This window comes from Diprion similis, chromosome 12 (assembly GCF_021155765.1).
Source record: "Diprion similis isolate iyDipSimi1 chromosome 12, iyDipSimi1.1, whole genome shotgun sequence".
NCBI lineage: Eukaryota > Metazoa > Arthropoda > Insecta > Hymenoptera > Diprionidae > Diprion > Diprion similis.
The window spans coordinates 16,513,243-16,527,852 of NC_060116.1; the positions used below are offsets into that span (position 1 = coordinate 16,513,243).

The 14,610-nt window shown below is 49.8% G+C and overlaps 1 protein-coding gene across 5 annotated transcripts in view; it reads right to left on the bottom strand.

The window, feature by feature from the left end:
- Window positions 1–14,610, bottom strand: part of LOC124413409 (nucleolysin TIAR) — a 264,474-nt gene that overhangs the window by 33,594 nt on the left and 216,270 nt on the right. The gene's annotated exons all lie outside the window — the stretch shown is intronic.

Sequence of the window (14,610 nt, forward strand, 5' to 3'; positions counted from 1 at the left end):
CTTCATGCTCGAATTACCGAACGACGCGAATTTTACAACCCCTTGAAATTTACTTTTACACCCTTGTACATGGCCCGGATATCCTCCCCGCCTGCAGGCGTACTTGAGTGGGTAATGGACGACTCTGTACGTAGATCGACCGACGTTTTGCAGGCTTGGTCCCGGCATGCGATCGGGAAGAAAGCCACACGGTCTCTCGATCACCATCGTTAAATCGATCCGATCCGATCCGATCCGATCCGATCGGGAACAAGCAGTAACCCCCAGCAATTTCTCCCTCACCTAAGCTAGACTGTTGCCAGCGCGTGGCGATGCGATGCAGGGACCAGCGTACGGGCATGGGTATCGTAAAAAAACCAATACATTTGGCGCGATTGAAGGAGCCTCTCCGAGATCTTGATGGGACGTAAAGCTCCGTTAATTGTCGACCCGTCTCTAACCCGATCTTCCGGGTTTCAGCGCTCGGGACGGTGGGAGCGGCGTCGCCGATCCTCTCGACAAAACAGCACCTTCCTACCTACCTCTTTCGAAATGCCAACTGATGCCTCGCCGTCTATTGCACTGTTTTATGAGCGAGTGGAACAATTCCATCGAGACTCACCGAGTGCTTTTCTCAAAAGATTGAACGCTGGAAATTCGCGAGGACGGGGATTCTCTTCTCGAAGAAGATCCACGGCTAGCAACGCTACCGATCCTGATTTCGCTCATCAATTTCACCCCTGCTTTCTGGTTTCCCAATATTATGCGAGCGGTGTAAATGCAATTAACCGGCGTGCTTTCCACCCGTTATTCACTGTTCGTCAAAAGTTCGACCAAGCTTCCGTGTGGGTTATGGAAACCCGTGTTCTCCGGCACGGTAACATTGATTACTCGCAGCGGTTGCTGCGAGCTGCGTAGCCGAAAGTTTCACGGGAACTTCTTCTCATGTACTCGTATGTACACCTACGCCAGTGAATTTGGTGGCAATAATATTTCGGCTCACCGTAGCTGCTCCGCTTCCTCTACATCTCGTTGAAAATATCCTGCCAACTTATTCCGTCAACATCTGTTACCCCCAATCCTCCATAATATGCTTTAGCGCGGGTATATTTCAGAACAATAGAAGCAACGCAGTGTTAAGCGTGTACAGCGTTTCCGGTACAAACTAATCTCGGAGCTATAAACGCGCTTACCGGAAGTGGAATTATTCGCGATACGGCCTCGATCGCTCTTCGAACTCTTGCGCAAACAATTCAACTTCCTTCATTAGTGAAAGACTATTTTCTACGTGATTTTCATCGATCGTGCAAAATTTGATTGTCGAATTTTTAGAGGGTTGTAGTCATCGTTGCCGGAAGAATGTAGACCTGGAATTGAAACGGCGTGGGTGACGCTCGTGAAGATATATTCGTCAGGGTGTAACAACCTGACGTCTTCGGTTAAAATTCTTGGCCTGTAGAATTTCGCGTGTGAAATTGGCGAATAGCAACGTAATTTGCAAAACCAACTCGGGAACAACTCGGCCTTGAATTGCGGAAGTTGGTGACCCGTGTCCCCAGCTCTCGGAGTTCCATCTCGAGTGGAATGGTCTTTACCGCCGTAGAAGCGCTGGGACGTCGCCGGGTGATTTCCTAGCGCAAATTCATGGGGTCCCCCCAGCCCCTTTTCCCAGCTCGGTCGTTTCGCAGCGCGGGGCGATAAGCATCCGTCCACTTTGGACCCGCGAGCTAGTGCCGAAGCGATTCAGGCGAGGCTTCGAGCTCCGCTCCGGCCACGCTGCTCGAGTGTAGGGCGCGTAATCGATAGCGGAGAAGCCTAGCTGGATGCAGAGTTGCTACCAGAGAGACGTTGCTCGGGCAATCGCCTCGCCGTCGACGGTGGTAAAAACTGGAAAGAGGAACACGGGTGGTACCAAAGAACGTCTCTGGCGAAGAGCGAGCTCGCGCGATTCAGCCGTTTGTGGGATACGAGGGATCATCGAGATCGATCGATGCAGTGAATTATTAAATCGGGAAATTTATCGCGTCAATAACCCGTCCGCGTTTCGTATTAATTTACTATTCCGGGAGTTGCAGGACAATCGGTTCGCCGCCGCCAACGGTGACACGTGCCGATGGCGTCCTCTTCCTCTTCCTCTTCCTTTTCCTCTTCTCCCACACGGCGAATCGGCAAACTTCTATTGACCATTACTCACTGCGAACTCGCGGCCGACTTGCATCCGCGTTGCACCAACCCCTTTGATTAATAGCGCTAATTTGTCCACCGCTGTACGCCGGCGAAACAGCGCTTCTACCGAGACGATGGTATTAACGCGCTTTGCCCTCCCCCAGGAGAAATTGCACCGCAGACGCTGCTTGGCCACGTGTATGCTCAGCACCTGGCCACCCCCGTCCTTTAAGCATGGCACCCGCGAAATGCCCGGGCAACTTTGTTCCTTTCTTGCGGTCATCAGCTCGTTTATCGCTTGCTCTTGGATTTTGGTAAAATATGAAAACCGTGCTCTGTCGAGTCACAGTTTCAACCCACTGCGGGAGCTTTTTTTACACACAAAATTTCGTCCTGCTTTTCCTAATATATCCCTTTGCTAATGGAGATTACAAAATTTTCAAATAATAGTTCGAACGGTTTTCTAAATCGCCACATTTCACTTGTTCGTAACGATCCAGAACCGCTTTTTACCCGTCATTTCCTCCAAGAAGGCATGACAAAATAACGCTAGACTCCGACATTCGTCGTGTACTTAATACGCGAGGGTAGGAACGGTTTCTAATTGAATGAAACCGCCCTTTCGGATCGCGGGTACGACACGCGGGGCGGAATGATCACGGCATCAAGCCGCGCCTCGGGTGCACGAGAATTCTAGATAGGCAGGCAGAGATAGGCATTGCAGAGCTATTGTGCTGCTAGGTGAGCTGCAGGCGCAGTGCATTTAATTGCCATTAGACCGCACGAATGTGGCCTGTCCTCGCGTCACGCACGTGTCCGCTTGCCTGCGTGTAACTGCGTTTCGCGTTCCGCGGGCTGGCAGAAAAATTAGCATCACAGAGTAGGCGTTGTTTTTCATCGCTGCGTCATTTTAATACGAGTACATATCACTTTTCGCTCCTGATCTATATACCCTCTCATTATTCGCCACATGCACTCTCGTTATGTCGCGTTAATGCTTTCCCTCATCAGCGGTCAACCGCGTCGTAGAGAAAGCGGACTTGAATTTCCTCCCGTTTAATGGAGCTAGAGAGTTCCGAGCTGCAGTAGTGATCGCGAGTCTCGAATGCAGCGAAGGGGAAACAAGGCGAAGAACACAGAGAGAGAGAGATATTCCGCGAGGAATCTGCACAAGCGTTTCCACAGCGCCTGCAGTTCGAGATCCCGTGCAAAATATTTTACTGCAAGGATTTTGTAAGCGCCTGCAGGTAGGGCGAGAGTCGCACACCTCAAGTGCGGCCCGAATTGGCAAAATCGCGTGTCGTCATGTCCCCGTTGGTGTTGTATAGACATCGTTCGGTCTGGGTGGGCGACGTCGCCGCCTTTCGAGAGACGCCGCAGCTCATTAATAACGAGGAAAGGAGAGAGGGAAGGGAAGAGGAGAAATCCGAGGTGAAAAAGAAACACAAGAAAACACGAAGAAAAAAAGCAGAGAAGTGAAAAAGAAAAAGTAAAATGAAAAGAAAACTTGGAGAAAAAAAAACGACCGATGAACGAACGAACGAACCAACGAACGGAGGGAAAACCGTCAGCAGAAAAATCTTTGTGTTGAAAATCTTGCGGGGGTATCAGATAAGCGCCTCACCCTGTAGCCGGAAGGTGAAAAATGTTCAGTTGGGCCCCTCCGCCGAACGTGGGTTCATCAATCTCCTCCCTAATAAACTTGGCAAACTGTCAGCTTGCAGCTCGTTCGCTCATTTCGCAGAGACGCTCTGCTACCGCTTCTACGTCGCTCGATGCTCGCGTTTGCACAAGGGTGGTTGGTGATCGAGGCACGACGGTCGGTCCTCATCGGATATCCCTGAGTGCGCCGCAACGAGCGATGGATAATTGCTCGGAATGGCAGCGATTCGACGCAGCCCCCTTTCGAGATCTAGAATCCGACTTGTGCCCACCGTGGCTCCTCGATCCTGGCTCACGCACTTGCGGATCATCAATGCCGACTCAAACTACGAGGGTCCGGCCTTAGCTTGATGTCGGATCATCGGGAATACTGGCATGCCTTCACCCCATTGAAACTACCCCTCGTAGAGACTGATGTGACCGTATAAGTGCAGCAGGGAAGACCAGGGCGATGTGGAGCGGGTTGAAAATTGGATGGAAAATTTTTCATGGCTTTCCAGCCAAAGACAGATTTTCTTAGATGGTGAAATGTAATTGACATTTATCAGTGAACAGGAAAAGCAGCATTTTATCTGCTTTTTTCGAGTGTCTAATTTTGCCCTAATCTTCTTTACGTCTGACGCAGTTAGAACCTCGATTCCAGTAAGACTTCGTTCGGCGAAAGAATGTGATAAAAAATTATCAGCATTCCAACAATAATCGACTAACAACGAGTGTAGAGAAGTAACCAATATGGAATAAGAAAAAAAAAATTTTTATTTGTACCTTATAAAAAAGAGAAATCATTGTGCTTAACGTATTTCAAAAGTGATGATGAAGCGGTTGGGTAAACACGTTAGCACGTAGATATGTGATTTTCTTTTTCAGCACCCCTCAAAATTTTTATCCCATTAAGTCTTACTTCTGAATTGGAAAATCCGTGAATTTTCTCGAGACATTTTAAAATTCGAGGAACGTCGAGATTGTCATTCACACAGATATACGTACATATTACCGAAGAGCGCGGGTGTGTAGAGGGTGGGTATAACGCAAGGGTGTGAGAGGATGAAGTATCAGGAACGAATTCGGTTAAAAGCCGGCTCACCCTCCGCAGAGAGCTTTGCGCGGGCTTGACTATGCGCCTATAAATACACTTCTTAGCTCGGCGAGTAGGTAGACGCGTGGGGTTGGGGGTGGGTGGGTACCGAAAACGAGCTACCCCTGCATCCAAGCGAGCGGAGGCTTTCCGCCGGTGGCTGGAGGTGAGCTAACCGAGCGTGTTATCGGGTTTTGCTTTTGTGCGAAAGCCCAGTCAGGGACCAATAAATACGTTATTAAAATTACCATAACCCGTGCCCCGTTCCCTCCACCCCCACCGCCCACCCCCGTTAAAATGGGGTATTTTGCAGTTAATTTTCCGATATCTCGGTAACAATCTCGGTTACAACGTGGGTAGTTAACCCTTTACGTATACAGAGCCTATATCGCTCCGTGATTCCCACCCTCAACCCCTAACTCTGGCCTCGATGTCGTTGCCGCGGGAGCAGAGGCTCCGTCACGCGGCTTATACGCGCGAGACATTAATAACCGGCTTAAATTACGGAAAATTCGAAATACGCTCGGAGAACGGAAATTCACTCGGTCTTCGTGATCCTGCTGACAAATTCTCGAACTTCTCTCACACCCTTACGTCGTAATAAGTATAAGCCGTGACAAAGACTTGTACAAGTATATTACGGCGTCTCTCTTTGCTCTTCCACATACCCCCGCACCCCCGATAGAGAACGGCCAATTAGATTCAGAATAAAACAATAGCAGAGGTAGCGAATCGTAGCGATTGAACACCTCGGAAGATCTTCGAGGCAAGAAGTTCCCGTTCTTCTTATATTGATACGGTGAAAATATTCTAAAAATATTCTCGAGAGCAAACCCTTAGAAAACTTTCTACAGGTTATGGAAAATTGCTACATCGAAGATCGATTAGGTTTTCTTTCTTTTTATCTCTTTCTCTCTCTCTTTTTGCTTTCCGCATACATTAGCGAGGAGACCCTGATTTCGCATGATTGAAAAACATGTTCAAGATAGTTTTCTCGTTAGCAAACTTTTGACATTTTTAGTAAAAGTGAAGAGAAGAAAGAAGGAAGAAGAAGAAAAAAAAAAAAAAAAAAAAATAAAGTAACAACGACATTAATCAACTCTGATAAGAATTTCATGACAGACGCGAGAGTCGGGGAGAAGCGAACTTGTTTTCAAACGATCTTGACGACCATCATCATCCGAGATGTAATTTTTAAAATGCCTACGAGGAAACAAATCTGACGAGAATTTCTACCAGATCGCTCGAACTTCTCTCCTGGCTTCCCCATAAACGTCCGTGTACAACGACAGTCACTGTGGTTATTAATGCGAGAGAGAAAGAGAAAATATGCAGCCAATTAAAACAGCGGTTATTTGGCTCTCCCCTGCCAATTTCGGGCACGAGGTAGGGGCGGGGGCACGGAGTTCAAGTATATTTGCTGAGGTCTCAGTCGGGGGCAAGCTGCTGCGCAGAGCGGGAATGCGCGATAATAAAGCTCTCCGGTATTTCTATACGGTTCTCGCGCGTTTCGCTCACCGAAGAGCAAAAGTTTTGCGCGGGTTGTAAACGCTGATTGCACTTCGCCCTCACCCTCGTCGACGTCGACGTCGACGTCACCCCGCCGCCCTCGCCATCGGTCGCGTCGTCGAGCGTCGAGCCGAGTCGCGGGCTCTGATTACACGCTCGATACGCTCGCGGCTCGTCCGTCCCTCGCGTTATTACACCAAACGCAAATACACCGCCATGCCGAGATGCGATGCACGCAGGATTTCCGCTCCTCGCTACACTAACCTGACCAAGTACACCGGGTAAGTATTATTTCACCGAATGAGCGCGTATTTATATACCTACTCCGTAGCGTTCCACGCTCGGGCGACGCCGAAGCCGCGAGACCTGGATTTTGGGACCTCTGCCAACTCCCGGGGGTAAATTATTTTCATCGAGAAAAGCGAATGTACCGAATAAGTCCAGCAATCAATGTAATGGAATATATGCTTGCACCCTCAATTGTCGCTGGTGCGACGGGCACCGATTTACAGTTTTCAACCCCGCAGAATCCGATGACGCAGGTTGGATATAAGATGCATTTATTTAGCAGATCCTCGCTGCAGGCTCCGGATACAGCGGATTGGAATAACTGTGATAATATGAAAAAATCTAGAAAAGAAAACGTGAAAAGGAAGGAAAAGAAAAGAACGAATCAAAGGCACTTCCAACAATGATCTCATACTCGTTTTTCGATTCAAACAACACGTTTACTGACGTCAATTTTTTAGCTACTCCTTTGCTTCACCAAGAAATGAAAGAAGGTATAGTGAAATTTGAAATCTAATGTCAGAACCTCTCGACAAAAACTTGATACCAAAGGTAAGTACAAGTACAGGAGTGTTGAATTTTGGACAGGAAGGAAAATACCTAAAAGAACGGAAACCAAAGATAGGCCAAAGAAAAGAAGGGAAATACATATTATTCCCCCCGCCCCCTCATGATGTTCCTCGTCTATCACGCGATACCCTGCATCATTTTGCGTGACGTGACCATGAGAGACGTGTACAGACCGTGTCGTCTAAGGGCAGCTAATATCCCCGCTTCGTCAAGTTCCGGAGGATATCACGGGGCGATGGCGTGGGGCTGCGAACGGGGCGAAGGAAGGAGGGTTGAGGTGACATGTGACCTACGCCTATGCGAACCGTCTTGCTTTTGTTAGTGGAGAGAAAAAAAATGGGAGTGTTCCCGAGGGACGCGAGGGGCATGGCTTGAGGATTTCCTGCCCGTGTTACCTATATCATTCACCTTGAAGGGGGGTCGATGTTGACGAATGTCGTTGCGCAGCTCGGCTCGAGCCAAATCCTAGCCTCGGCGGCTCCTATCGTTCCTCGCCATCTTCTCTCTCGGTACTATTCTTTATTCATCCCCTTTCGCGATACGAGAGAAGGAACAAGAAGCTAACGTGGACCCTCGCCGAGATAGCGACCCTCTGACCCCAACCACCCCTGCGTGCCTCCGTCGTCGTCTTGCCATGCACAATCCTTGCCGCAGAACCGGTGACAAGTTTTCGACCTTTTACGATACTCTCAAATTCTGCCGCAGGCAAATTAGTCCACGATTAAAATTTTACGGCCAAGTTTGAGTCAACGGCAAAAGCCGTCTTGGACGACTTGGCGTCATTTACCCCCGACGTGACTTACCGAGTCTCGATGTGTGTGTGTGTCGTGAATAGATCAGCTTATGCGCGAGGATAAAGAGAAAAGTTGGGCCGCCGGTTGGTTGGGTGGTTGGGTCGATGGATCGAGGACTTTTCCGATGGAACCATGCAGCATCTCTATCTAGCGAAGGAGATGCGGGATTACCAACCGAGAACATCGAGGAGTAAAGTGCGGTGCACGTGGTGCATGGAGAATGCGGGGCACGAAGTTGAAGCCCCAAGTTTCGGGGGTGGAAATTACGCCGTAGTGGATGAGCCGGAATGACCCTGTCGCATCATTCGGCCAATGATGGAATCGCGCGTCGGCACTGAAACGCGGACTTTCATGTCCTCCTAGAGATAGAGGTCGACAGGATCGAGCGACAATCCCACGCTTGAGTGACATCGAGTCGAATTTAGCCCCCTCGCGTTAAATCCTTGACCGGAAATGGGACCGGCCGCAGGACCAAGGAGGAAAATACACCGGGCCTAGATGGGTGGCGGGGGGGTGGGGGGGGGGGGGGGGTGGTCTGAATGAAAAAGCGAGAGAAGATAGAGCGAAAGAAAAAAGGGCGCAGATCGGGGGATGAGTCACGTTTTTGCCGAGCTAAACTGTAAGGAGATGAGGAAGTCGAACGGAAGGTGCAGAGCGATAACGAGAGTACCTACGCCACGCGACCTTGCAAGGAGTGCGATCCTTGCGGAGATACCGCAGTGACGAAACGATCGAATCAGGAGCTCAGCTCAAAGTGTCGCCGTATCCCCTTCGTTAAAAACTTTCTGGAAGATACCGCCTGGCCAGAAAAGTGCCAGGAGTTACCCGCCCCAGCTAAACTAGCTGTTCCAAAACAGGGAGAAGCGATAAAGGCTAAGGACGAGACTCCGATAGCGGAGAATTTGCACCGAAGCGTGTACTTGAACGCGTAGCGATACTGCAGGCCAATATTTCTGCCGGGTTTTTTTTTTTTTTTTTTAGGAACGGAAATCAGCGGCATCCGTAGGTGAATCTAAAGATAGACGTCATTTTTTTTCTCTCTGGTATACAATATCCTTTTCCCAGACCTGAAGGGATCGTTACCGTTTTTACCGGGTTTCCTGCGTATCTAACCGTTTTCGATGGGCGGATACGCAAAAACATTTAATCCATCGAAGAATCGAATGACTCGATCGAACGAACCAACCAACCAGACGATAGCCATTGCTGTCGTGTATCTACTGGTTTCTGGAAAACTTTTCATCCCTCGACGCGTATCCTTGCTTCCGTAATTTTATTCCCAACCGCGTGGATGGGGTATAAAATTCGACGGACATTTTCCACCGGCGATTAATTCCAAGCCCCGCATCCCGAGCGAAACGCGCTTCCAGTTTTGGCTAAACGAAGCCCGAGAGCTTTCGGGGTTTCGAAAGGCAACGAAGCTCGGCTCGCACGGTTCATACTGCAGGCGTAGGAAGCCCGCGATCCCCCATATTTTAAATCTTAACCACGACGACGATCGTGGCCTGAATAGGCAAGTGATGAAAAACGCCGATGGGAGGCGGCTTAATACGTCGGATGATTCACTGTGTACTCGGAAAATCCGGCGCAGCTATAGACGGAATTTATAAATACTGATTCACTCGCCCCTTATTCTCGGCCGGCATGAATCTGAAAAAGAGAGCACCCCTCGTCTCAAACCCCTCAATATTTTTCGAGATGAATACGAACTTCGGAGCTCTGCGAATCCGCGAGAAATTTAAGACGTGGGTCGAATGCCTCGCCAACTTCTCTGTCGGGGGTCCGTTAAACTTGTTCGAACTTCCCCCCCCCCCCCCGCCCCCTCCCCCGCACCCGGAAGGGCATGTACGGGGTGCCTTCCAAGGGTGTGCTCGTGTGTCTGGCGCAGGGGTGAGGAGCTGCCTTTTAAAACACTTGGCGTACAAGTTAACTTTTATTTGAGCCAAGTATCAACAGGTATCGACTCCTCTTCCAGCACCGAGGCGCGGCGCTTCGAGGTTCTTCCGTCCTTCCCCGTCTTCCGGCGTTAACCCAGCCTAACCCGTCGATGCGAAGGAGCGCAGCGCTACCTCAACCCTCTTTACAAATTAACAACACGTCTGCAGATCGATCCCCGCGATATAAGCTTCGCCGGGGTAGAATCCAGATTAGCCTGGGTCAGGGTCCTCGCCGTGTCCGCTCCGCCTCTCCCGGTCCTAAACGTCTCCGTTCCCGCTGAGCTGTCCCTGACGTCTTACTCCGAGCCCCGCGTTCACCCCCCGTCGAACATCCTCCGAATCCTGTCGCGAATTCAGGTCGGGTTAACCGGACGGTCGTCATCCCGCGGGATGTATTTAAATCTGGTCTCAATGTGTGTGTGTGTTTGTGTGTGTGTGTCGATGGAACGGCGGGTGGCGGCGGGGCTAATACCCGGGATTATTCCCTCTGATCCTATACCAAATATGTGTTCAACCTAGCCGGCATCATGCCGCTGGCCCGTGCCGAGACCCCCAACCCAACCCCCGGCTTCCCGACTCCGATACACACGTGCTCCACGAGCGATCTACCATCCCGTCTTATCTGCATCCTACATACGACCCCCTGAATCATACCAGCGCCGCTTTCCCCAGGCACCGTCCGATACCACCTCACGATTAGTCATTAGTGATTGCCGATTGCCCAGGGACAAGAGGATCGCTCTGCTGCACCACCACCACCAACGCCACCAACGCCACTGATAGCAAGCCATGCACCTCGTAGTCGAGATCGAGATGCTGAGATTCGGCTGACGATGCTTCCAGAACTGATGTACCTTTTTCGACTGGACAATTTTTGCCGCAGTAGGTACAGCGTGAGTTTTGAATGGTTTTTCCATTCTTGGCAAACTTCTTTCCAATGTTCTATCACGTATCCGAAAGAACCGATCGTTCACCTTGAGATTCCCTTTGCCTGATATTCGCTCTTCGCAGATCAATTCAACGAACAATTTCAAGGTAGGTATGTAGTACTTTTCACTCTGCGATCAGCATCCAGCGTCGAGTGCATCGAAACGTTTAATGTCTCTCCTCGTGAAAACTTGACTGGAATTAGCCTCTGACCATAGACGTATGGAAATTAAGCTTGCCGCCATTTTCGAGGACACATCGGTCCACCCGGGATAACCGTAGGAGGTGGTGGACATTCGGACTCCCGCGAAGCCCTGACCCCGGCACGTAGGTGAGCTACGCGTCAGGTGTGGGGCAGTTAGGGTTGCCAAGGGAATGTCCCGGGTCCGCCGTTCCGCTGTTTGAGTAATAGACGGTCAAATGCACTGCTAAGCACGGCGGAGGCGGCAGTGGAGGTGGAGGCGGGGGCGGGGGTTGCCGGCAGCCAGATCTCGATGGCAGTGGTGTTTGGGACGCGGAGGATTAAGCGCTTTGGAGATACAAACGGACGGACCCCGCGGGGCCCCCGATCCGAATCCGAGCCGGCTACCGGAGAGAAACGGGTGAGAACTTCCCCCATTATTTCGCGTCCGAACAGCCCCGATAAGAGGGATCGTGACCGTTTAGGAGTGACACTGATCCAGCGCCAAAGATGATCCACGCCCCTTTACTCGAGAAATATTAGGTATACATCCGTCGGCCCGATAGCCGGAGATCGAGATGGATAGACTCGAGGGGACGTCGGAAAATTGACTTCGAACACAAGGCAAAATGATATCTGAGAAACGTGTGCTGAATAAGTCTTGTTTATTAAGCTTTTTCGAATTCCTTAACCCATCTTCCCTGAAGGATCGAGAGCTGTGCAAACGGCAAAATTTTCGTTGTCGAAAACCGAGGACTTCGTTATGACAACCTGAACGACTCATTGAACGCGAGATTCCGCATGAATGCCGTGCGAGTGACTAATGCGTTCAAGTTAAAAATTACCACCGGAATACGGGGGGGGGGGGGGGGGGGGGGAGGAGGGGAGAGCCATATCGTTTGGGTATAGATTTTTCAACAAATACCACCAACGTTTTCCTCCACGCGTGTTACGAAACGGAAAAGTTCATCCCCCATGTTCGAGCTGAAATTTTTTTTCTTTCGCAATCGAAGAAAAGCTTCTTTGAATGAATCGATTTCTTTTTCATCATCTTCTTCTTCTCATCCTAGAATTTGCGCCGCTTCAAGTCCTGTCACCGGATCTGCAGGCCTCGACGATTCGTTCCTCGGAATTGAGTGACGTCGGGTATATCCACTCGCATTATCCGGGACGGTTAGCCACCGCCATCTGAGACCCGGGCGAGTGACGGGGACGGCTTAAGCGTGGCAATCAGCATTGATTTTTAATAACTCACTCCCCCTACCCCTCATTCCACTCGACCCGCAGATATCGCCGGTCCCCGAACAGCCCCGGCAACAAATCGACTGAGAGATATACTCCGAACTCCGCGAGATTTTACCCAGAGATTTCTGCGCAGTACCTAAAACGGATCTACCCGGTATATCTATATACATATGTATATAGCTATGTATACGTGACGAGGATTTTTCATAATTTTCCACCGATTGCGAGTTTCGCGGGGGGGAATTTTGATTTAGGGGTGAAAGGGGATTTCCCTTTCATTTCGGTTATTTCCCAATCCACCCCTTCTCTTCTCTTCTCTTCTCTTCTTACGGTCCTGTACTGTTTCTCGCGAAATTGTCTACCGCGACTATTTCGCGACTGCAGAACACGGTAGTAACCGCGAGTTTTACCCTCTTTCGGTGATACCGAAATTTTTCGCGTACCTGACTAGCCTGACCGAGCGAACGTTTCGTCCCCTGGGATTCGACGTGCTTGCGCGATCCGTTCCCAGAAGGGTCTGTGCGAGGCTGAAGAATAAGAGAGGGGAAAAGCAAGAGGGAGAGAGAAGGGCGGGGGGGGGGAGGGAAAAGTGGTAGACTGATTGATTGATTGGTCGATTGATTGAGTGACTGATCGATGGGCTTATGTGTCTTCGAAAAATAATTTCCCACCAGACGATGTCGATATATATGTATACCAGCCGTATCCTTACTACACGCGTAAAAAAGAAAAAGAAGAAAAAGAAAAGGAAGAGAAATGAATTAGCTTCAGACGTATATAGAGTGCGCCGGTAGTTTAGGGAGGGTGGATTGATCGCAGAATTGAAGCAAACGGGAATTAAGAGACACCGAGTGGAAGGTAATTCCCAAACAATCCAGCCACAGAATTTCGTTTATATAGTCAATTAGGCGCTCCAGGGTCTCCAGGAAGTTCACGGCTCTGCGTTTACTACGCTGTAATGCACTTGGCATGAATTTTACTGCGCGCACATACAGCGTAAAAATTCAACTTTCGGAGCGGCGATGGCGTGTGAAGGTTCTGACTCGGTTCGAATTACCCGGTAAAGAAAGAGAGTCATTTTTCGGCCGGCGAGATTGAAAATCTATTATTAAAGTGGACGCGGCTTTTGCTCCCGGTCCCGCTTGGTATGAGGGCTATAAATCGAACGTTGGCGCCAGCTATTCCCTGCGAATTTTCGCAAGCTTCTCACGTATCACCGCACTGATGCAGGGCTGTAGCTCCTCACTCCGGATGGTGGATTGTCAAACTCGAGATAAAACAGAAATTGCGGGGCAGGATTAACTGCAGGTGGAAGCAAAGAACTCGTTTCCATGCACGATGCGTTTGAATCAGTAATATATATAAACAATCTCTCGAGAGTAATATTCGTTCACTCCGTTAAAAATCGTATATTCATTGCGGATTTATGCGAGTTTCAATTATCGTCAGCGCTACGCAACGGTGACGATCCGTGAAAGACACAGACTAGCGGAAAAAGAAACGAGAAACTCGCGGTCGTCGCGGAGCTTTTAAAAGAATGAGCATCCCGGCGAAGGGTGAATTCCTGGAAGGGTTGAAGCCGGGGGTGCGAGATAGTAGAGGGTTGCCGAAGCGAGGGATGTTCGCTTGGGTCGAAAGTATCGTAAGTTCGAGTGTTTCGGTGTAGGTGTCGAGTACTCGCTGGGTTCAAGTTGGGCCGCATCGAAGGCACTCGAGTATCCGGTCTCTTGTTAATGTCCGCTGACGGTTGACGCCCGATACCTACTCTCTCTGCGCCGCGGTCAACCCCTGGAGCCGTAATTGTCCGGGTTCCGTATCCAGGGTGACACGTCGATTTCTATAACCTTGTGATAGTTCGAGTCGCGAATCCACTCCGATACGAAACCTGACGCCCGGAGCGCGACTCCCCGTCAGCCACCCCTCCGAAGGGTGAAACTGCCGCGACCGCCGATCGACGATACGAATAATATTTGACGTAAGCTCGGGTATCTTTTTACTTTCATCACTGTCGCGAGACGTGTGGATTAGATGGAATCGGAAGAGGCGCTTTTCCAATCGCCTGCAGCAGGAATCCCACCAGGAAAATATAATGCAAATAACCTGAAGTATGAATTTATTGAAAGATCGTCTAGACCGCGGTTGGATGTACGAATTTCGGTCACTTTATCTCCACGTTTGGATAAATGTTTTCAACTTTTAAGAAATTAATGGATTATGTGTACAAACGTCGAGATGATTTGACCGATTGTTTAGAAATTGGAATGAGAAGTTATTTTT